This window comes from Ranitomeya variabilis, chromosome 6 (assembly GCF_051348905.1).
Source record: "Ranitomeya variabilis isolate aRanVar5 chromosome 6, aRanVar5.hap1, whole genome shotgun sequence".
In the NCBI taxonomy this organism is placed as follows: Eukaryota; Metazoa; Chordata; class Amphibia; order Anura; family Dendrobatidae; genus Ranitomeya; species Ranitomeya variabilis.
In genome coordinates this window covers 66866994-66892138 of record NC_135237.1, presented here as the reverse complement: position 1 = coordinate 66892138, position 25145 = coordinate 66866994, and the positions used below count along the sequence as shown (strand labels likewise).

Below are 25145 nucleotides of genomic sequence, written 5' to 3'. Positions count from 1 at the left end.
AAAAAAAAAAAAAAAAAAAAAACAGTGGGAGAGTAATATTGCCCTTTCAGCTTGTGTGCCAGTCTTGACTCCTGGGTGTGCCACCTCTCTCTCTCATTCAGTGGGCCATAGAAAGGCTATTTTTTTGGGGGGGGGTTTTAATATTATTTGGTTTCTAAAGTCTCCCTGAAATAAAAAAAAAACTTAAAAAAACAGTGGGAGAGTAATATTGCCCTTTCAGCTTGTGCGCCAGTCTTGACTCCTGGGTGTGCCACCTCTCTCTCTCTAATTGTGGGCCATAGAAAGCCTTTTTTTTTTTTTTTTTTTAATATTATTTGGTTTCTAAAGTCTCCCTGAGAAAAAAAAAAAAATAAATTAGGTGGGAGATTAATATTGACATTAGTGCTTGAGTGACAGTCCTGCGTGTGTGTCATCTCTGTGATTTTGTGCCACAGAAAACAGAGTGTGTAACATTGTGCCTGATTTTCCTTGTGGTCTCACCAACCTGTTAAGGGATATTGAAATCATACTGAAGTTATAGCTCACCGTGTAAGTTGTTTGACAGCAACAAATAAAGTTACTTTGGTTAAGATTTTAAAACAATGAGGAAGTCTGGTGCAAGAGGTCGTCGTGGGCGTTCATTGTCAGCTGGTAATGATGGTAGTGGTAGTGGAGCATCAGGTGGTCGTGGGGATAAAAATATTCCACCTAAGTCTGGAGCTGTGGAGCCAGTTTCGTCGTCAGGTTACACAAGGCCTCGAACGCTCTCTTTTCTGGGAGTAGGAAAACCGCTTTTAAAGGCGGAGCAGCAACAGCAAGTTTTGGCTTACATTGCAGACTCAGCCTCTAGCTCTTTTGCCTCCTCTTCAGAAACTGGTAAATGTAAAAGCAGCGCGTCGCTTGTGGATGTTCACGGTCAGGGACAAGTCGCTTCCTTGTCCTCCTCAGCAAAAACTACAACAAGAGAGAAGGATGCAGCAGGCGACACAACGGGTCACTCCATGGAGCTCTTTACACATACCGTCCCTGGCTTAGAAAGTGAAACATTTAACAGGCCATGCCCATTACAAGTAGATTCTGACATGGAGTGCACTGATGCACAGCCACAGCCAGAGTACTATGCTGCTCCTTTGACTCAGACCACCACATTGCCCTCTCAGGGTACAGATCCACAATCAGACCCTGATGAGACTATGTTGCCCCGCCACGAACGCTATACCACCGACCGACACAGTGACACAGACGAAGTTGCACACGAGCTCGAAGAGGAGGTAATAGATGACCCAGTTATTGACCCCGATTGGCAGCCATTGGGGGAACAGGGTGCAGGCGGCAGTAGTTCAGAAGCGGAGGTGGAGGAGGGGCCGCAGCAGGCATCAACATCGCAACAGGTTCCATCTGCCGGGCCCGTATCTGGCCCAAAACGCGTGTCAAAGCCAAAACCTGTTGGAGCACAGCGTTGCCATCCGGTTAAAGCTCAGTCTGCAATCCCTGAAAAGGGATCCGAGTCTAGGAAGAGTGCAGTCTGGCATTTTTTTAAACAACATCCAACTGATCAGCGCAAAGTCATCTGTCAAAAATGTTCAACTAGCTTAAGCAGAGGTCAGAATCTGAAAAGTCTAAATACTAGTTGCATGCATAGACACTTAACCACCATGCATTTTCAAGCCTGGACTAACTACCAAACGTCCCTCAAGGTTGTAGCACCCTCGGCCAATGAAGCTAGTCAGCAACGCAACATCCCTTCCGTCACTGTAAGGCCACCATTTTCCGCACCACCGGCAGTATCTGTGCAGGTTTCTTTGCCAGCCAAAAGCAGTCAGGGTCAGGGAATCACCAGTTTTGTAGGAGGAAATATTGCATCTAGGGCACCGGCGGAAACAATACCGTCTCCAACCGTCTCTCAGTCTGCCATGTACACCGGCACACCCGAAAGTTCCACGATCTCCAGCTCTCCAGTCCAGCTCACCCTACATGAGACTCTGGTTAGAAAAAGGAAGTACTTATCCTCGCATCCGCGTACACAGTGTTTTAACGCCCACATAGCTAGACTAATCTCGTTAGAGATGATGCCCTACCGGTTAGTTGAAAGCGAAGCTTTCAAAGCCCTGATGGAGTACGCTGAACCACGATACGAGCTACCCAGTCGACACTTTTTTTCCAGAAAAGCCATCCCAGCCCTGCACCAGCATGTTAAACAGCGCATCGTCCATGCACTCAGGCAATCTGTGAGTACAAAGGTGCACCTGACTACAGATGCATGGACCAGTAGGCATGGCCAGGGACGTTATGTGTCCATCACGGCACACTGGGTGAATGTGGTGGATGCAGGGTCCACAGGCGACATCAATTTAGGGACAGTTGTGCCTAGCCCACGGTCTAGGAAACAGTTGGCTGTAGGCGTTCGCACCCCCTCCTCCTCCTCCTCCTCGTCCTCCTGCAGAAGCTACAGCTCTTCCACAGAACGCAGTCTGCCAACCACTCCATAGGCAGATGACACTGTTGCACACCAGTTGTCCCATTATGGGCCAGCTACTGCCAAGCGTCAGCAGGCTGTATTGGCTATGAAGTGTTTGGGCGACAACAGACACACCGCGGAAGTTCTGTCCGAGTTCTTGCAACAAGAAACGCAGTCGTGGCTGGGCACAGTAGATCTTGAGGCAGGCAAGGTAGTGAGTGATAACGGAAGGAATTTCATGGCTGCCATCTCCCTTTCCCAACTGAAACACATTCCTTGCCTGGCTCACACCTTAAACCTGGTGGTGCAGTGCTTATTGAAAACTTATCCTGGGTTCTCCGACCTGCTCCTCAAAGTGCGTGCACTTTGCTCACATATCCGACGTTCGCCTGTACACGCCAGCCGTATGCAGACCTATCAGCGGTCTTTGAACCTTCCCCAGCATCGCCTAATCATAGACGTTGCAACAAGGTGGAACTCAACACTGCACATGCTTCAGAGACTGTGCGAACAGAGGCGTGCTGTTATTTATTTGTGGGAGGATACACGGGCAGGCAGTAGGATGGCAGACATGGAGTTGTCAGGTGTGCAGTGGTCTAAGATACAAGACATGTGTCAAGTCCTTCAGTGTTTTGAGGAATGCACACGGCTGGTTAGTGCAGACAACGCCGTAATAAGCATGAGCATCCCCCTAATGCGTCTGCTGATGCAAAGTTTGACGCACATAAAGGAGCAGGCGTCTGCACCAGAGGAAGAGGAAAGCCTTGATGACAGTCAGCCATTGTCTGGTCAGGGCAGTGTACAGGACGAGGTAGCGGGCGAAGAGGAGGTGGAGGACGAGGAGGATGATGGGGATGAGTATATTTTTAATGCCGAACCTTTCCCGGGGGCACAAGAAATTGGTTGCGTGTCACGGCCGGGTTCTGGTTTTTTGAGGGACACAAGTGACGTAGATTTGCCTGCAACTGCCCCTCAACCAATCACAACCGGAGATTTGACAACTGGAACTTTGGCCCACATGGCGGATTATGCCTTACGTATCCTAAAAAGGGACACACGCATTACGAAAATGATGAACGATGACGATTACTGGTTGGCCTGCCTCCTTGATCCACGCTATAAAGGCAAATTGCAAAATATTATGCCACATGAGAACTTGGAACTAATATTAGCAACCAAACAATCAACTCTTGTTGACCGTTTGCTTCAGGCATTCCCAGCACACAGCGCACGTGATCGTTCTCACACGAGCTCCAGGGGGCAGCAGACTAGGAGTGTTAGGGGTGCACACATCAGAAGTGGCGTTGGACAGAGGGGTTTTCTGACCAGGTTGTGGAGTGATTTTGCTATGACCGCAGACAGGACAGGTACTGCTGCATCAATTGAAAGTGACAGGAGACAACATTTGTCCAGTATGGTTACTAACTATTTTTCATCCCTTATCGATGTTCTCCCTCAACCGTCATTCCCATTTGATTACTGGGCCTCCAAATTAGACACCTGGCCAGAATTGGCAGAATATGCATTGCAGGAGCTTGCTTGCCCGGCAGCAAGTGTCCTATCAGAAAGAGTATTCAGTGCTGCAGGTTCAATATTAACCGAAAAAAGGACTCGTCTGGCTACCCAAAATGTTGACGATCTAACATTCATTAAAATGAACCACAACTGGATTTCGAAATCTTTTGCCCCACCTTGCCCGGCCGACACCTAGCTTTCCTATGAAAGGCTCTTGCCTGTGAATTACTTTTCTAATGTCTAATTTGCTGCAGCTGATTGTACAGCATACGACATGTTTACACCTCCCTAAATGGCCAAACTCCCCACACGGGGCCGTGGTATCGCGACTTGGCGCAAGCACCCGTGAGACTGCTGTTTGTCTGAAGAGGTGGGTGTGCTCGCTTTTGGTTGACGGCATTGCTACTGGGTCCCTCATAGTACAATGTAGTGTCTCTGGCGGTGGTGGTGCGCACCCAACGTCAGACACACCGTTGTAACATGAGGGGCCCTGGGGCGGTCCCGCCGGCCTCTAGAGAGTTCCCCCCTACCCCAGCTCAAAATGTGCTCTACCACATGCAAAATTATGTCGCACAGCTCCACCAATCTTTAGTCTATTCGCTGACATCATTCAATGTCTGGCACTGACAATACAAATTTGTAGACATCTATGATGCAACTTAAAGTAGTCTGTGTCTGTGTCCTATATTGGCACCATTAAATAGTTACTGCCAAATTACTATGTCAGAAACTCAGCAGATGAGCCCACCCCTGTACCTAAGTATGCCACCTTTTTTTTTGTTTTGGTTGTTTTGCGAGACATTAACATCTATTTATATTTTGGGAGTACTGGGACAGACACTCCTTGCACTACTCCTCCACTCACCACCAAGCTGCCCGTGTATCCATGTAACCGCTGTAAAACTGCCATGAGCCTATTGTTTGTTATTTTAGGCCTTTGATAGCCTGTCTGCGGTCCCTACTTTAAATACTCCTCCACTCACCACCAAGCTGCCTGCCCGTGTATCCATGTAACCGCTGTAAAACTGCCATGAGCCTATTGTTTGTTATTTTAGGCCTTTGAAGCCTGTCTGCGGTCCCTCCTTCCACTAGTCCTCCACTGACCAGACCACTGCTGCCCGTGTACCCCTGGAACCAATTATAAAGTGCCTACAGCCAGCCCATTTTTTTATGTTAGGCCTTTGAAGCCTGTCTGCGGTCCCTCCTTCCACTAGTCCTCCACTGACCAGACCACTGCTGCCCGTGTACCCCTGGAACCAATTATAAAGTGCCTACAGCCAGCCCATTTTTTTATGTTAGGCCTTTGAAGCCTGTCTGCGGTCCCTCCTTCCACTAGTCCTCCACTGACCAGACCACTGCTGCCCGTGTACCCCTGGAACCAATTATAAAGTGCCTACAGCCAGCCCATTTTTTTATGTTAGGCCTTTGAAGCCTGTCTGCGGTCCCTCCTTCCACTAGTCCTCCACTGGCCAGACCACTGCTGCCCGTGTACCCCTGGAACCAATTATAAAGTGCCTACAGCCAGCCCATTTTTTTATGTTAGGCCTTTGAAGCCTGTCTGCGGTCCCTCCTTCCACTAGTCCTCCACTGGCCAGACCACTGCTGCCCGTGTACCCCTGGAACCAATTATAAAGTGCCTACAGCCAGCCCATTTTTTTATGTTAGGCCTTTGAAGCCTGTCTGCGGTCCCTCCTTCCACTAGTCCTCCACTGACCAGACCACTGCTGCCCGTGTACCCCTGGAACCAATTATAAAGTGCCTACAGCCAGCCCATTTTTTTATGTTAGGCCTTTGAAGCCTGTCTGCGGTCCGTCCTTCCACTAGTCCTCCACTGACCAGACCACTGCTGCCCGTGTACCCCTGGAACCAATTATAAAGTGCCTACAGCCAGCCCATTTTTTTATGTTAGGCCTTTGAAGCCTGTCTGCGGTCCCTCCTTCCACTAGTCCTCCACTGGCCAGACCACTGCTGCCCGTGTACCCCTGGAACCAATTATAAAGTGCCTACAGCCAGCCCATTTTTTTATGTTAGGCCTTTGAAGCCTGTCTGCGGTCCCTCCTTCCACTAGTCCTCCACTGGCCAGACCACTGCTGCCCGTGTACCCCTGGAACCAATTATAAAGTGCCTACAGCCAGCCCATTTTTTTATGTTAGGCCTTTGAAGCCTGTCTGCGGTCCCTCCTTCCACTAGTCCTCCACTGGCCAGACCACTGCTGCCCGTGTACCCCTGGAACCAATTATAAAGTGCCTACAGCCAGCCCATTTTCTTATGTTAGGCCTTTGAAGCCTGTCTGCGGTCCCTACTTTAAATACTCCTCCACTCACCACCAAGCTGCCTGCCCGTGTATCCATGTAACCGCTGTAAAACTGCCATGAGCCTATTGTTTGTTATGTTAGGCCTTTGATAGCCTGTCTGCGGTCCCTACTTTAAATACTCCTCCACTCACCACCAAGCTGCCTGCCCGTCTATCCATGTAACCGCTGTAAAACTGCCATGAGCCTATTGTTTGTTATGTTAGGCCTTTGATAGCCTGTCTGCGGTCCTTACTTTAAATACTCCTCCACTCACCACCTAGCTGCCTGTGTATCCATGTAACCGCTGTAAAACTGCAATGAGCCTATTGTTTGTTATTTTAGGCCTTTGATAGCCTGTCTGCGGCCCCTACTTGCAATACTCCTCCACTGACCACAATGCTGCCTGGAGTGCCTGCCTGTGTATCCATGTAACCGATGTAAAACTGCCATGACTGCCTACTGTTTGTTATTTTAGGCCTTTGATAGCCTGTCTGCAGCCCCTACTTGCAATACTCCTCCACTGACCACAATGCTGCCTGGAGTGCCTGCCTGTGTATCCATGTAACCGATGTAAAACTGCCATGACTGCCTACTGTTTGTTATTTTAGGCCTTTGATAGCCTGTCTGCAGCCCCTACTTGCAATACTCCTCCACTGACCACAATGCTGCCTGGAGTGCCTGCCTGTGTATCCATGTAACCGATGTAAAACTGCCATGACTGCCTACTGTTTGTTATTTTAGGCCTTTGATAGCCTGTCTGCGGCCCCTACTTGCAATACTCCTCCACTGACCACAATGCTGCCTGCCTGTGTATCCATGTAACCGATGTAAAACTGCCATGACTGCCTACTGTTTGTTATTTTAGGCCTTTGATAGCCTGTCTGCGGACCCTACTTGCAATACTCCTCCACTGACCACAATGCTGCCTGGAGTGCCTGCCTGTGTATCCATGTAACCGATGTAAAACTGCCATGACTGCCTACTGTTTGTTATTTTAGGCCTTTGATAGCCTGTCTGCGGCCCCTACTTGCAATACTCCTCCACTGACCACAATGCTGCCTGGAGTGCCTGCCTGTGTATCCATGTAACCGATGTAAAACTGCCATGACTGCCTACTGTTTGTTATTTTAGGCCTTTGATAGCCTGTCTGCAGCCCCTACTTGCAATACTCCTCCACTGACCACAATGCTGCCTGGAGTGCCTGCCTGTGTATCCATGTAACCGATGTAAAACTGCCATGACTGCCTACTGTTTGTTATTTTAGGCCTTTGATAGCCTGTCTGCGGCCCCTACTTGCAATACTCCTCCACTGACCACAATGCTGCCTGCCTGTGTATCCATGTAACCGATGTAAAACTGCCATGACTGCCTACTGTTTGTTATTTTAGGCCTTTGATAGCCTGTCTGCGGCCCCTACTTGCAATACTCCTCCACTGACCACAATGCTGCCTGGAGTGCCTGCCTGTGTATCCATGTAACCGATGTAAAACTGCCATGACTGCCTACTGTTTGTTATTTTAGGCCTTTGATAGCCTGTCTGCGGCCCCTACTTGCAATACTCCTCCACTGACCACAATGCTGCCTGGAGTGCCTGCCTGTGTATCCATGTAACCGATGTAAAACTGCCATGACTGCCTACTGTTTGTTATTTTAGGCCTTTGATAGCCTGTCTGCGGCCCCTACTTGCAATACTCCTCCACTGACCACAATGCTGCCTGGAGTGCCTGCCTGTGTATCCATGTAACCGATGTAAAACTGCCATGAGTGCCTACTGTTTGTTATTTTAGGCCTTTGATAGCCTGTCTGCAGCCCCTACTTGCAATACTCCTCCACTGACCACACCAATGCTGCCCGTGTACCCCTGGAACCTATTTAAAAGTTCATAGAGCCTAGTTATATATTTTATTTACTATTAATAAGGCCATGATGGACTACGCTGTACCACGCTACAAGCTAACCAGTCGACACTTCTTTTGCGAGAAAAGCCATCCCAACCCTCCACCAGCATGTAGAAGACCGCATTGTCCATGCACTCTGGCAATCTGTGAGTACAAAGGTGCACCTGACAACAGACGCATGGATCTGTAGGCATGGCCACGGAAGATTACGTGTCCATTACGGCGCAATGGGTTAATGTGTTGGATGCATGGTCCACAGGGGACAGCCTACTAAGTCTGTCTGCAGTCCCTAATTCAAATTGTCCTCCACTGTCTAAATCGGAGCTTCCACCTTCTGGCTTTCGGCCTATAGTATCAGAAATTAAACTGCATTTGGCCTTCGACTTTGGTTAGGGCCTACTAACGGCTTCTGCCCCTCCCTGGTGTTGCCCTCAACTAAATAAAGCTGAGCTTCAACCTTCTGCTCCAAATTACCATTTTAAAAAATGCAATAGGCTTTTCCGGCCTACTAAAGGTGTCTGTCTGTGTGCCCCTGCCTGGTGTTGTCCTCAACTGAATAAAGCTGAGCTTCAACCTTCCGGCTCTCATTAAGTGGTTTTTTAAAAAAAAAATGGTGGTTAGGGCCTACTAACGGCTTCTGCCCCTCCCTGGTGTTGCCCTCAACTAAATAAAGCTGAGCTTCAACCTTCTGCTCCAAATTACCATTTTAAAAAATGCAATAGGCTTTTCCGGCCTACTAAAGGTGTCTGTCTGTGTGCCCCTGCCTGGTGTTGTCCTCAACTGAATAAAGCTGAGCTTCAACCTTCTGCTCCAAATTACCATTTTAAAAAATGCAATAGGCTTTTCCGGCCTACTAAAGGTGTCTGTCTGTGTGCCCCTGCCTGGTGTTGTCCTCAACTGAATAAAGCTGAGCTTCAACCTTCTGCTCCAAATTACCATTTTAAAAAATGCAATAGGCTTTTCCGGCCTACTAAAGGTGTCTGTCTGTGTGCCCCTGCCTGGTGTTGTCCTCAACTGAATAAAGCTGAGCTTCAACCTTCCGGCTCTCATTAAGTGGTTTTTAAAAAAAAAAATGGTGGTTAGGGCCTACTAACGGCTTCTGCCCCTCCCTGGTGTTGCCCTCAACTGAATAAAGCTGAGCTTCAACCTTCTGCTCCAAATTACCATTTTAAAAAATGCAATAGGCTTTTCCGGCCTACTAAAGGTGTCTGTCTGTGTGCCCCTGCCTGGTGTTGTCCTCAACTGAATAAAGCTGAGCTTCAACCTTCCGGCTCTCATTAAGTGGTTTTTAAAAAACAAAATGGTGGTTAGGGCCTACTAACGGCTTCTGCCCCTCCCTGGTGTTGCCCTCAACTAAATAAAGCTGAGCTTCAACCTTCTGCTCCAACTTACCATTTTAAAAAATGCAATAGGCTTTTCCGGCCTACTAAAGGTGTCTGTCTGTGTGCCCCTGCCTGGTGTTGTCCTCAACTGAATAAAGCTGAGCTTCAACCTTCCGGCTCTCATTAAGTGGTTTTTAAAAAAAAAAATGGTGGTTAGGGCCTACTAACGGCTTCTGCCCCTCCCTGGTGTTGCCCTCAACTAAATAAAGCTGAGCTTCAACCTTCTGCTCCAAATTACCATTTTAAAAAATGCAATAGGCTTTTCCGGCCTACTAAAGGTGTCTGTCTGTGTGCCCCTGCCTGGTGTTGTCCTCAACTGAATAAAGCTGAGCTTCAACCTTCCGGCTCTCATTAAGTGGTTTTTAAAAAAAAAAATGGTGGTTAGGGCCTACTAACGGCTTCTGCCCCTCCCTGGTGTTGCCCTCAACTAAATAAAGCTGAGCTTCAACCTTCTGCTCCAAATTACCATTTTAAAAAATGCAATAGGCTTTTCCGGCCTACTAAAGGTGTCTGTCTGTGTGCCCCTGCCTGGTGTTGTCCTCAACTGAATAAAGCTGAGCTTCAACCTTCCGGCTCTCATTAAGTGGTTTTTTAAAAAAAAAAATGGTGGTTAGGGCCTACTAACGGCTTCTGCCCCTCCCTGGTGTTGCCCTCAACTAAATAAAGCTGAGCTTCAACCTTCTGCTCCAAATTACCATTTTAAAAAATGCAATAGGCTTTTCCGGCCTACTAAAGGTGTCTGTCTGTGTGCCCCTGCCTGGTGTTGTCCTCAACTAAATAAAGCTGAGCTTCAACCTTCTGCTCCAAATTACCATTTTAAAAAATGCAATAGGCTTTTCCGGCCTACTAAAGGTGTCTGTCTGTGTGCCCCTGCCTGGTGTTGTCCTCAACTAAATAAAGCTGAGCTTCAACCTTCTGCTCCAAATTACCATTTTAAAAAATGCAATAGGCTTTTCCGGCCTACTAAAGGTGTCTGTCTGTGTGCCCCTGCCTGGTGTTGTCCTCAACTGAATAAAGCTGAGCTTCAACCTTCCGGCTCTCATTAAGTGGTTTTTAAAAAACAAAATGGTGGTTAGGGCCTACTAACGGCTTCTGCCCCTCCCTGGTGTTGCCCTCAACTAAATAAAGCTGAGCTTCAACCTTCTGCTCCAAATTACCATTTTAAAAAATGCAATAGGCTTTTCCGGCCTACTAAAGGTGTCTATCTGTGTGCCCCTGCCTGGTGTTGTCCTCAACTAAATAAAGCTGAGCTTCAACCTTCTGCTCCAAATTACCATTTTAAAAAATGCAATAGGCTTTTCCGGCCTACTAAAGGTGTCTGTCTGTGTGCCCCTGCCTGGTGTTGTCCTCAACTAAATAAAGCTGAGCTTCAACCTTCTGCTCCAAATTACCATTTTAAAAAATGCAATAGGCTTTTCCGGCCTACTAAAGGTGTCTGTCTGTGTGCCCCTGCCTGGTGTTGTCCTCAACTGAATAAAGCTGAGCTTCAACCTTCCGGCTCTCATTAAGTGGTTTTTTAAAAAAAAAATGGTGGTTAGGGCCTACTAACGGCTTCTGCCCCTCCCTGGTGTTGCCCTCAACTAAATAAAGCTGAGTTTCAACCTTCTGCTCCAAATTACCATTTTAAAAAATGCAATAGGCTTTTCCGGCCTACTAAAGGTGTCTGTCTGTGTGCCCCTGCCTGGTGTTGTCCTCAACTAAATAAAGCTGAGCTTCAACCTTCTGCTCCAAATTACCATTTTAAAAAATGCAATAGGCTTTTCCGGCCTACTAAAGGTGTCTGTCTGTGTGCCCCTGCCTGGTGTTGTCCTCAACTAAATAAAGCTGAGCTTCAACCTTCTGCTCCAAATTACCATTTTAAAAAATGCAATAGGCTTTTCCGGCCTACTAAAGGTGTCTGTCTGTGTGCCCCTGCCTGGTGTTGTCCTCAACTAAATAAAGCTGAGCTTCAACCTTCTGCTCCAAATTACCATTTTAAAAAATGCAATAGGCTTTTCCGGCCTACTAAAGGTGTCTGTCTGTGTGCCCCTGCCTGGTGTTGTCCTCAACTAAATAAAGCTGAGCTTCAACCTTCTGCTCCAAATTACCATTTTAAAAAATGCAATAGGCTTTTCCGGCCTACTAAAGGTGTCTGTCTGTGTGCCCCTGCCTGGTGTTGTCCTCAACTGAATAAAGCTGAGCTTCAACCTTCCGGCTCTCATTAAGTGGTTTTTAAAAAAAAAAATGGTGGTTAGGGCCTACTAACGGCTTCTGCCCCTCCCTGGTGTTGCCCTCAACTAAATAAAGCTGAGCTTCAACCTTCTGCTCCAAATTACCATTTTAAAAAATGCAATAGGCTTTTCCGGCCTACTAAAGGTGTCTGTCTGTGTGCCCCTGCCTGGTGTTGTCCTCAACTGAATAAAGCTGAGCTTCAACCTTCCGGCTCTCATTAAGTGGTTTTTAAAAAAAAAAATGGTGGTTAGGGCCTACTAACGGCTTCTGCCCCTCCCTGGTGTTGCCCTCAACTAAATAAAGCTGAGCTTCAACCTTCTGCTCCAAATTACCATTTTAAAAAATGCAATAGGCTTTTCCGGCCTACTAAAGGTGTCTGTCTGTGTGCCCCTGCCTGGTGTTGTCCTCAACTGAATAAAGCTGAGCTTCAACCTTCCGGCTCTCATTAAGTGGTTTTTAAAAAACAAAATGGTGGTTAGGGCCTACTAACGGCTTCTGCCCCTCCCTGGTGTTGCCCTCAACTAAATAAAGCTGAGCTTCAACCTTCTGCTCCAAATTACCATTTTAAAAAATGCAATAGGCTTTTCCGGCCTACTAAAGGTGTCTGTCTGTGTGCCCCTGCCTGGTGTTGTCCTCAACTGAATAAAGCTGAGCTTCAACCTTCTGCTCCAAATTACCATTTTAAAAAATGCAATAGGCTTTTCCGGCCTACTAAAGGTGTCTGTCTGTGTGCCCCTGCCTGGTGTTGTCCTCAACTGAATAAAGCTGAGCTTCAACCTTCCGGCTCTCATTAAGTGGTTTTTAAAAAACAAAATGGTGGTTAGGGCCTACTAACGGCTTCTGCCCCTTCCTGGTGTTGCCCTCAACTAAATAAAGCTGAGCTTCAACCTTCTGCTCCAAATTACCATTTTAAAAAATGCAATAGGCTTTTCCGGCCTACTAAAGGTGTCTGTCTGTGTGCCCCTGCCTGGTGTTGTCCTCAACTGAATAAAGCTGAGCTTCAACCTTCCGGCTCTCATTAAGTGGTTTTTAAAAAACAAAATGGTGGTTAGGGCCTACTAACGGCTTCTGCCCCTCCCTGGTGTTGCCCTCAACTAAATAAAGCTGAGCTTCAACCTTCTGCTCCAAATTACCATTTTAAAAAATGCAATAGGCTTTTCCGGCCTACTAAAGGTGTCTGCCCCTCCCTGGTGTTGTCCTCAACTGAACAAAGCTGAGCTTCCACATTCTGGCTTTCGCCCTATACTATCAGATATTAAACTGCATTTGGCCTACTAGTGTGGTTAGGCCCTTGAAACAGTGTCTGCTGCTCTTGGGTTTGCTACTCCACTGAACAAAGCAATGCCGCCTGTTTAGTCCTGTTACCAATTTTGAACTGCATTTAGCCTACTTTATTCTTTGGCCCTATATCTGTTTCCTCCTCATCCTGCCCATTGCCCAGCCACTGCTAAATGAGTCTGCTGGTACATTGACCTAGACCACTACATTCCCCTTGTACTCTACACAGCCAGAATCTGACCCTGCTGAAAGTAAGGTTCCCCTTCCCGCATGTTATACCACCTTACACAGGGACAAAGAGGAAGGTGCAGATGAAAGTGCAGGTTCCTTCATCAGGTGGGGGGGCATACTCGTTGGCGACGTCACTGGCACAGGGCCCCTCAGAGTACGCAAAAGTGTCGCTGCTGGTGGGAGGCGCCCCCGCCATGCAAACACACCGCCGTACTTTGAGGGGCCCTGTGCCAGTGCCAATGCGAACGAGTGGGCCCCCCCCTGCTTGCTCAGGATCACAGCACTTGCAACGTTTAAATACTTACCTTTCCCTGCAACACCGCCGTGACGTAGTCCGCATTTCCTGGGCCCACGAAAAACTTGAGCCAGCCCTACTCCCCCCACAACTTTCCCCCAATTCCCTATGCCCAACTATTATTATACAGTTAATTAAGATTGGCAAGCTTCAGAAACAAGAATGGATGTTTTTGGCATTAAAATGGGCACTGTAGGTGTTTTCCTGGCCTCCACTCACTGCCGACTATGCTTCCCCATTGACTTGCATTGGGTTTCGTGTTTCGGTCGATCCCCGACTTTTAGCGATAATCGGCCGACTGCACTCGACTCGACTCTGGACAAAATCGGGTTTCCCAAAACCCTACTCGATCTTAAAAAAATGAAAGTCGCTCAACCCTACCGGAGTGTGCTGCTGCATAGAGATACATGCAGCCGAACTACATGCAGCCGAACGCTTCGATCCTGAGTGCTGGCAGCAGTGCCAGGTATTGATGCGAGAGACTCGCGCACGTTTCTCACATTCCACAGGCAAGTGTGACCCCGGCGTAACTCATACATACTCTCAGGTCCCCGGTCTGAAACCATTGAATCCTCGCAACGCTCAGTGCGCGTCCTGGGGAGATTCATACATCACACAGTCAATGCGTGCACGCACCCTAACAGTACACAGTATGTATGTCACAGGGTTGCCACAACAGTGTTTAGCCAAAAGACCGCAGCGTCTGATTGCACCTCTCCTTCATTTTAAATGTGCTGCAGTATTTATGAAATACATTATTATATATTCCGTTTATGATTATTCACTTTTATTCAAATTGATGTATCTTATGTGTGATAGACTGGATTAATCACATGAACATGCAATAAAACTTTTTTTTTGCACTTGGACCCTTTTTCTGCAGCCTCAATTCTTTGCCTTTTTTACATTGTCTTATTTTTTATGCATTTTATTATTTATGGACTAATAAAAATATATTCAATAAATTAAAATGTGTCCATTACATACAACATTCGAAAGAAAATAGAATACCTGGTATTTTTCAAGAAAATAGACTGAAACAAGAAAAGGTTCTTCTTTTTGTTTTGGAAAAAAGACAGCGCCAGCTACAGACCGCTGCATTTAGGTGGCGTGTACAGGTCTAATAGTGGACTACTACAACAAAGCAGTGTGCAAAAAAAGATTCATCCTCACTAGCAGAGTTAGGACAGAGTGTATTAAAATGCCCTCCTGTTTTTCAATCATTGCAATACACATAAAGGGAATAAACATGTGTATAACAAAACATGTGTAATTGCAATACTTTTCTGGGAGAAATACTTCATTTTCTGGAGCAATTTCAAGAATGCCAATGCGTTTGGCCATGACTGTAGGTGTGCCCTTCATAGAGCCTTGTCATTGAGTTCCTTTGACTTATCCTCTTCAGTATGTACGAGCCCTCCTGATACGATGGTCATCTGACTGCAACTTTGGGATATTCTATTTTTTCATGAGTCGAGCATGAGCTCAATGGGTCCTTTAGCAGTCTAATGTCATGCCATGAGCGGTTCATATGATTGGCTGCTGCTCATTGGAGTGCTTGTGTCTGTGGTAGATCATGTGTGTCTCCATTATACGTGGGGTAACTATTATACACTTACTCATATGTTTCTTTATGTTTATGCATATGCTGATTGGTCACTTACACTTCAAATACCTAGACCACAGTCCCACAAACCACCCCTGTTGAAGCATTGTGAAACGCGCGTCGGGTGTTTGGTAGGCACTTTCAGCTTTATATTATGTGACTTTTGTATGATTTAGATATCTGTACAGGTCCTCCTTTTGTATTTTGTTATGCCACATTGGTGCCTTTGTACTATTGGGGTTCCTTCACTACCTCACTCACCAATTTGTCCTTTTGTCTGTATTGTTGGACATCTATACCTATTTTTTTAATAAACATTCATCATAGTCCTGACACACATTTGTCTAATAACAGCATGATTTAGGGGCTGAGAGTCTGATTCTAACAATTTATCATATTCTGAGATGTGAGTTGGAGTTTCAATAAAGTCACTGTATTATCAGCACGAGAATATCACTATAGAGAGAACCAGTTGTCTCATTTATATTTTTCTCTGAAATGCTCCGGTGCTGAAGGCAGAACTGGACTAGTCTCATCATCGGCTATGTTCCCCGACTAGATCATCTAACTACAAAAAATATATACTGTTGTGCATGTGGCATATCCAACTATATATATATACTGTATCTATGCTAACTACCATATTTTTCAGATTATAAGACGCACCCCAAATTTTGAGGATAAATCAAGATCTCGGGAGATGAGATCTCAGGGCTGAAATCTCATCTCCCGAGATCTTGGTGCCAAGATCTCCATCTGCGCATGTGCCACCCCCCAGCAGCCATTTTCCTGGAGTCCACCGCACAGGAGGAAATCAAAGATGTTGTGAATTTGGTTTCTGGGCTCCCCCGGTGGTCACTGGTGGTACTGAACTTGTGTGCTTCATCGCCTCTGTTCACCTGTTTCCATCAGGATGTGGGAGTTGTCTATTTAGCCTTGCTCCTCAGTCATTTCTATGCCGGCCAACAATGTTACCAGAAGCCTTTCTGTTGCATGTTCCTGCTCCTAGACTACTATCAGCTAAGTTGGACTTGTAGTCCTAAGTTTGTTTTGCATTTTTGTTCCAGTTCTCTGTGTTTGAATATTTCTGAGGCTGGAAGCTCTTGTGAGCTGAAATTGCCACTCTGGTGTCATGAGTTGATATTAGAGTCTTAAAGTAATTTCAGGATGGTGTTTTGAAAGGGTTTTCAGCTGACTGTGTAGTTCCTTTTTCTGTCTTCCTACTATCTAGTAAGCGGACCTCAATTTGCTAAACCTATCTTCATCCTTCGTATGTCAATTTCCTCTAAAATCACCGACATTATATGTGGGGGCTACTGTCTGCCTTTTGGGGAAAATTTCTCTAGAGGTAAGCCAGGTCTGTATTTTCCTCTGCTAGGGTCAGTCAGTTCTCCGGCTGGCGCTGGGCGTCTAGGGATAAAACGTAGGCACGCTACCCGGCCACTGTTAGTTGTGCGGTAGGTTTAGCTCACAGTCAGCTCGAGTTCCCATCTTCCAAGAGCTAGTCCTTTTGTATGCTTTACTACGGTCTCTTGCCATTGAGAACCATGACAGTTTGGCCGGCCAAGGGTTAAAATAATTGGCAGAAGAAAGGAGAGAAAAGAAGTCTGCAGAGAATTTTTTTTTTTTTTTTCCTGAGTTTGCTCATTAGTTGATTCACTAGCATCTCTGCTTACTGCAGCCTTCATCTCTCTCTCCTTCTAATCCTTGAATGGTTCTGATTTCACCTGATGAAAATGGATTCTCAGAGTTTAGCTACAGGTTTGAATAATCTCGCTATGAAGGTTCAAAGTTTACAGGATTTTGTAATTCATGCTCCTATATCTGAACCTAGAGTACCTTTGCCTGAATTTTTCTCCGGGGATAGATCTCGCTTCCAGAATTTCAAACATAATTGTAAATTATTTTTGTCTCTGAGATCTCGCTCCGCTGGAGATCCTGCACAGCAGGTCAGGATTGTAATTTCCTTGCTCCGGGGCGACCCTCAGGATTGGGCATTTGCTTTGGCACCAGGGGATCCTGCGTTGCTCAATGTGGATGCATTTTTCCTGGCTTTGGGGTTGCTTTATGAGGAACCTCATTTAGAGATTCAGGCTGAAAAAGCCTTGATGGCCCTGTCTCAGGGGCAAGATGAGGCTGAAATATACTGCCAAAAATTTCGTAAGTGGTCTGTGCTTACTCAGTGGAATGAGTGCGCCCTGGCGGCGAATTTCAGAGAGGGTCTCTCTGATGCCATTAAAGATGTTATGGTGGGGTTCCCTGTGCCTGCAGGTCTGAATGAGTCCATGACAATGGCTATTCAGATTGATCGGCGTTTGCGGGAGCGCAAACCTGTGCACCATTTGGCGGTGTCTACTGAGAAGGCGCCAGAGATTATGCAATGTGATAGAATTCTGTCCAGAAACGAACGACAGAATTTTAGGCGAAAAAATGGGTTATGCTTCTATTGTGGCGATTCAACTCATGTTATATCAGCATGCTCTAAACGTACCAAGAAGGTTGATAAGTCTGTGTCAATTGGTACTTTACAGTCCAAGTTTATTCTATCTGTGACCCTGATTTGCTCTTTATCGTCTATTACCGCGGACGCCTATGTCGACTCTGGCGCCGCTTTGAGTCTTATGGATTGGTCCTTTGCCAAACGCTGTGGGTTTAATTTAGAGCCTCTGGAAGTTCCTATACCTCTGAAGGGTATTGACTCCACCCCATTGGCTAGTAATAAACCACAATACTGGACACAAGTAACTATGCGTATTAATCCGGATCACCAGGAGATTATTCGCTTCCTTGTGTTGTATAATCTACATGATGTGTTGGTGCTTGGATTGCCATGGCTGCAATCTCATAACCCAGTCCTCGACTGGAAAGCAATGTCTGTGTTAAGCTGGGGATGTCAGGGGACTCATGGGGACGTACCTTTGGTTTCCATTTCGTCATCTATTCCCTCTGAGATTCCGGAATTTTTATCTGATTATCGTGACGTTTTTGAGGAGCCTAAACTTGGTTCACTACCTCCGCACAGAGATTGCGATTGTACAATAGATCTGATTCCGGGCAGTAAGTTTCCAAAGGGTCGTTTATTTAATCTATCTGTGCCTGAACATGCTGCTATGCGGGAATATATTAAGGAGTCCTTGGAAAAGGGACATATTCGTCCTTCGTCATCTCCCTTAGGAGCTGGTTTTTTCTTTGTATCTAAAAAAGATGGCTCTTTGAGGCCGTGTATTGATTATCGGCTTTTGAATAAAATCACGGTTAAATATCAGTATCCTTTGCCACTGCTTACTGATTTGTTTGCTCGAATAAAGGGGGCCAAGTGGTTCTCTAAGATTGATCTTCGTGGGGCGTATAATTTAGTGCGAATTAAGCAGGGGGATGAGTGGAAAACCGCATTTAATACGCCTGAGGGCCATTTTGAGTATTTAGTAATGCCTTTTGGTCTTTCAAATGCCCCTTCAGTCTTTCAGTCTTTTATGCATGACATTTTCCGTGAATATTTGGATAAATTTATGATTGTGTATCTGGATGATATTTTGATTTTTTCGGACGACTGGGACTCTCATGTCCAACAGGTCAGGAGGATTTTTCAGGTTTTGCGCTCTAATTCCTTGTGTGTAAAGGGTTCTAAGTGCGTTTTTGGGGTTCAAAAGATTTCGTTTTTGGGGTACATTTTTCCCCCCTCTTCCATTGAGATGGACCCTGTCAAGGTTCAGGCTATTTGTGATTGGACGCAACCCTCTTCTCTTAAGAGCCTTCAGAAGTTTTTGGGCTTTGCTAATTTTTATCGTCGATTTATAACTGGTTTTTCTGATGTTGCTAAACCGTTGACTGATTTGACTAAGAAGGGTGCTGATGTTGCTGATTGGTCCCCTGCTGCTGTGGAGGCCTTTCGGGAGCTTAAGCGCCGCTTTTCTTCCGCCCCTGTATTGCGTCAGCCTGATGTTACTCTTCCTTTTCAGGTTGAGGTCGACGCTTCGGAAATCGGAGCTGGGGCGGTTTTGTCGCAGAAAAGTTCCGACTGCTCCGTGATGAGACCTTGTGCGTTCTTTTCTCGTAAATTTTCGCCCGCTGAGCGAAATTATGATATTGGTAATCGGGAGCTCTTGGCTATGAAGTGGGCTTTTGAGGAGTGGCGTCATTGGCTTGAGGGGGCTAGACATCAGGTGGTGGTATTGACCGACCACAAGAATTTGATTTATCTTGAGTCTGCCAGGCGCCTGAATCCTAGACAGGAGCGCTGGTCGTTATTTTTCTCTCGGTTTAATTTTGTGGTTTCTTACCTACCGGGTTCTAAAAATGTGAAGGCGGATGCCCTTTCTAGGAGTTTTGAGCCTGATTCCCCTGGTAATTCTGAACCTACAGGTATCCTTAAGGATGGAGTGATATTATCTGCTGTTTCCCCAGACTTGCGACGGGTCTTGCAGGAGTTTCAGGCGGATAGACCTGATCGTTGCCCGCCTGGTAGAATGTTTGTTCCTGATGATTGGACCAGTAGAGTCATCTCGGAGGTCCATTCTTCTGCGTTAGCTGGTCATCCTGGAATCTTTGGTACCAGGGATTTGGTGGCTAGGTCCTTCTGGTGGCCTTCCCTGTCGCGAGATGTGCGAGGTTTTGTGCAGTCTTGTGATGTTTGTGCTCGGGCCAAGCCTTGTTGTTCTCGGGCTAGTGGATTGTTGTTATCTTTGCCTATTCCGAAGAGGCCTTGGACTCACATCTCCATGGATTTTATTTCTGATCTCCCTGTTTCTCAGAAGATGTCTGTCATCTGGGTGGTGTGTGACCGTTTCTCTAAGATGGTCCATTTGGTCCCCTTGCCTAAATTGCCTTCCTCATCCGAGCTGGTTCCTCTGTTTTTTCAAAATGTGGTTCGCTTGCATGGTATTCCGGAGAATATCATGTCTGACAGGGGAACCCAATTCGTGTCTAGATTTTGGCGAGCGTTCTGTGCTAGGATGGGCATTGATTTGTCTTTTTCGTCTGCTTTCCATCCTCAGACTAATGGCCAGACCGAGCGAACTAATCAGACCTTGGAGACTTATTTGAGGTGTTTTGTGTCTGCGGATCAGGATGATTGGGTTGCCTTTTTGCCCTTGGCGGAGTTTGCCCTCAATAATCGGGCTAGTTCTGCCACCTTGGTTTCTCCTTTCTTCTGTAATTCGGGGTTTCATCCTCGTTTCTCTTCCGGTCAGGTGGAGTCTTCGGATTGTCCTGGAGTGGATGCTGTGGTGGAGAGGTTGCATCAGATTTGGGGGCATGTGGTGGACAATTTGAAGTTGTCCCAGGAGAAGACTCAGCATTTTGCCAACCGCCGTCGTCGTGTTGGTCCTCGTCTTTGTGTTGGGGACTTGGTGTGGTTGTCTTCTCGTTTTGTCCCTATGAAGGTATCTTCTCCTAAGTTTAAGCCTCGGTTCATCGGCCCGTACAAGATATTGGAGATTCTTAACCCTGTGTCCTTTCGTTTGGACCTCCCTGCATCTTTTTCTATTCATAATGTCTTCCATCGGTCATTGTTGCGCAGGTATGAGGTACCGGTTGTGCCTTCCGTTGAGCCTCCTGCTCCGGTGTTGGTTGAGGGTGAGTTGGAGTACGTTGTCGAGAAGATCTTGGACTCCCGTGTTTCCAGACGGAGACTTCAGTATCTGGTCAAGTGGAAGGGCTACGGTCAGGAGGATAATTCTTGGGTGACAGCCTCTGATGTTCATGCCTCCGATTTGGTCCGTGCCTTTCATAGGGCTCATCCTGATCGCCCTGGTGGTTCTGGTGAGGGTTCGGTGCCCCCTCCTTGAGGGGGGGTACTGTTGTGAATTTGGTTTCTGGGCTCCCCCGGTGGTCACTGGTGGTACTGAACTTGTGTGCTTCATCGCCTCTGTTCACCTGTTTCCATCAGGATGTGGGAGTTGTCTATTTAGCCTTGCTCCTCAGTCATTTCTATGCCGGCCAACAATGTTACCAGAAGCCTTTCTGTTGCATGTTCCTGCTCCTAGACTACTATCAGCTAAGTTGGACTTGTAGTCCTAAGTTTGTTTTGCATTTTTGTTCCAGTTCTCTGTGTTTGAATATTTCTGAGGCTGGAAGCTCTTGTGAGCTGAAATTGCCACTCTGGTGTCATGAGTTGATATTAGAGTCTTAAAGTAATTTCAGGATGGTGTTTTGAAAGGGTTTTCAGCTGACTGTGTAGTTCCTTTTTCTGTCTTCCTACTATCTAGTAAGCGGACCTCAATTTGCTAAACCTATCTTCATCCTTCGTATGTCAATTTCCTCTAAAATCACCGACATTATATGTGGGGGCTACTGTCTGCCTTTTGGGGAAAATTTCTCTAGAGGTAAGCCAGGTCTGTATTTTCCTCTGCTAGGGTCAGTCAGTTCTCCGGCTGGCGCTGGGCGTCTAGGGATAAAACGTAGGCACACTACCCGGCCACTGTTAGTTGTGCGGTAGGTTTAGCTCACAGTCAGCTCGAGTTCCCATCTTCCAAGAGCTAGTCCTTTTGTATGCTTTACTACGGTCTCTTGCCATTGAGAACCATGACACAAAGAACTGCGGGGGGCTCTGGCCTTTCATGAAATGTTGGCAGAACCCCCCCATAGCGGAGGACATCCAAAGCAGCAGCAGCGGTGGCGGACACCCCGTGTAGCAGCGGCGGCTGGAACCCCCACATCCCAGCCTGCAGCAACGGTACCGGTAAGGTATATGTAACACCCCAGGTTCCTGGTTGCTACATTGCTTTCCTCACGGGGACAGTGATGTCATGCTTGGAAGCGAGGAAGGATCTCTTTATCAGGTATCACAAACATGCAACATGTTCATATTCCAGGCCAGAAGGGGGAGCTCTGATCGATCTGGAAAGAGGGGCCATGCAGCCACGTGAGGTGCTGCAGCTCCTGAAAGGAAAGGAAAGAAATAAAAGCAGAATAAGTTGTAGAGAGCGTGAAGGAGCAAAAGAAGAAAAGGTGAAGTGAAGAGCTGGGGAGAAGCTGCGACTGAGCTTCTTCCATGCTAAGGCTCATGAAATCGGTAGCTGGAAGACCGAGGTTGTGGGGGTATCTCTATGCCCCACAGCAGAAAGTGGCTGACAGCAGATTGCCAGTAACCTGTCCACCATAAATGCCTGAAGACACAGTAACACATAGAGCCCGGGTCGTGATAGAGATCCTGTAAAAAGGCTCGAGTTACCTGTCATGCAGGTTAGTGTCCTACCTAAAGGGGGACAGAGAGAATGTGAGGAGCTTGTGAGAGGCCTAGGCAGCAAAGGACTACAACGCAGCGCTAGAAGAAAGGCTTCCAACCCTACCTGGTTAGGGGGATTCCAAAATCGCTTCCAAGCCGGCTGGACCATACCAGCACCTGTGATCCGGTACCCTGGACTGTGGATGCCTGAACCCTACAATAAAGAAGTAAATAGACTGCAACCCTGTGTCCTCCGTTTCTTTCTACATCACCTACCACCTGCCCCTACTACACCGGGAGCCCTGGAGACCCAGCTTCACCTGTGGGAAGCCATATCATCCCTGCTGCCATAACATCACCCCAGAGGACCCTTTTAAGTTGCGTCGGTCACCCCTGACCGAATACCTCAGGTGGCGTCACGAAGAAACTTTATTTCCCATTTCAAAACCCCTTTTGCATGGGCGCCTAGGGCCACAGACCGGGTCTCCGCCGCCGTGACACATCCCTTTAAGTACTGGACAGTACAGAGTACCCCACGGCCCTGGCGGGCGTTCCATATATACGCATTATAAAACGCACCCCCGTTTACCCCCAAAATTTTTTTGGGGAAAAGTGCGTCTTATAGTGCGTAAAATACGGTATTTAGTATTTGTATCCACATATACATTTATTCGCTTTCTTGACTAACCATATTGTTATACCAAACGCGCAGTGTCTTTATGTAAAATTACATTTGTACCTGCTTGATACTATTCATATATTTTCAGTACACTGTTGACAGCGTTATGCAGCACGTCTCCCTACCTAACCTTGACATACGTCACGTTTACTAAATACAACTATGTTATGCGCCCTTTTTCTTATACTGTATTTGTGTTTCTCCCACACCTTTTATACTTGACAAATGTAATTTAATTTTTATATTTTCATACATTGTTCTATTGACTTTTTTATCAGTTCTCTGGTGTTTTGCTCCCTTGAATGCTCAGATTAGTCTTTCTTCGGAATTCATATCCTAGACGTATGCACACACATACTTTCTGTATTTATACAATTACATAATTTATAACCTTGTGTACCTATGTGCATATACACTCACCGGCCACTTTATTAGGTACACCATGCTAGTAACGGGTTGGACCCCCTTTTGCCTTCAGAACTGCCTCAATTCTTCGTGGCATAGATTCAACAAGGTGCTGGAAGCATTCCTCAGAGATTTTGGTCCATATTGACATGATGGCATCACACAGTTGCCGCAGATTTGTCGGCTGCACATCCCAAAGATGCTCCATACAAGGCAGGATGGATCCATGCTTTCATGTTGTTTACGCCAAATTCTGACCCTACCATCCGAATGTCGCAGCAGAAATCGAGACTCATCAGACCAAGCAACGTTTTTCCAATCTTCTACTGTCCAATTTCGATGAGCTTGTACAAATTGTAGCCTCAGTTTCCTGTTCTTAGCTGAAAGGAGTGGTACCCGGTGTGGTCTTCTGCTGCTGTAGCCCATCTGCCTCAAAGTTCGACGCACTGTGCGTTCAGAGATGCTCTTAGGCCTACCTTGGTTGTAACGGGTGGCGATTTGAGTCACTGTTGCCTTTCTATCAGCTCGAACCAGTCTGCCCATTCTCCTCTGACCTCTGGCATCAACAAGGCATTTCCGCCCACAGAACTGCCGCTCACTGGATTTTTTTTCTTTTTCGGACCATTCTCTGTAAACCCTAGAGATGGTTGTGCGTGAAAATCCCAGTAGATCAGCAGTTTCTGAAATACTCAGACCAGCCCTTCTGGCACCAACAACCATGCCACATTCAAAGGCACTCAAATCACCTTTCTTCCCCATACTGATGCTCGGTTTGAACTGCAGGAGATTGTCTTGACCATGTCTACATGCCTAAATGCACTGAGTTGCCGCCATGTGATTGGCTGATTAGAAATTAAGTGTTAACAAGAAGTTGGACAGGTGTACCTAATAAAGTGGCTGGTGAGTGTATATTCATCTAGTCTCCTGCAACTCCTCTTAATTTATGTAATTATATACTGTATGTGCAAATCCTCTTATAACTCGTGAGGGGTTGTATAAGAAGACATGTACTTTGGAGCTGAGCCCCTAATCTTAGGACCCTAGCAACACCTCTGGTCTGTAGTGTAGTGTGTGTTGTATATTCACCTACCACCGAGTTCTCTGGTATTTAGTGCCGATTGCTCGTCTTCTGAGTGATGTCACCGCTCACCAGACAGACCGGGTCACACTGCGCTCTAGGTAACCCGGATGTGGATTTATCAATGTAAGCATATGGAGCATCAGAACAAGGCCCCATAGGTTTGCATTATAGAAGAGACTTCTGGTCCACACCGAGAGCATAGAGTGAGCCGTGGAGTCTGAAGAGCGATAACAGGAGATTCCAACAGCTAAATAGGAAAGGGTTATTTACAGTTAGAGCAGTCAGACTGTGGAATGCCCAACCACAAGAACTAGTAATGGCAGACACTACAACAGCTTTTAAAAAGGGCTGGATGATTTCCTCAATACACATAACATTGTGGGTTAAATTTAATGTAGTGACAAAATGGACAATTGCTGGAAACAGGTTATACTTAATGGACCTAGGTCTTTTTTCAGCCTATGTATGTAACTATGTAGCTACGACATCACACAAAAGAGGAGCGGAACAGAGCTTGATCCCAGAGAAGACGGCAGTAGGGAAGTATATTACCCCACCACACTACAGTACATACACGTTTACTGAAAAAACAAAACTTCATAAGGTGCTTCAAACATGTACGACATACAGTATTGGTATGCCATATATTTCAGAAATATTCTATTACA

The 25145-nt window shown here is 46.5% G+C and overlaps 1 protein-coding gene across 1 annotated transcript in view; it reads right to left on the bottom strand.

Moving 5' to 3' along the window:
* LOC143781788 (protein NYNRIN-like) overlaps window positions 1–25145 on the bottom strand; it is a 1337202-nt gene that overhangs the window by 1037035 nt on the left and 275022 nt on the right. The gene's annotated exons all lie outside the window — the stretch shown is intronic.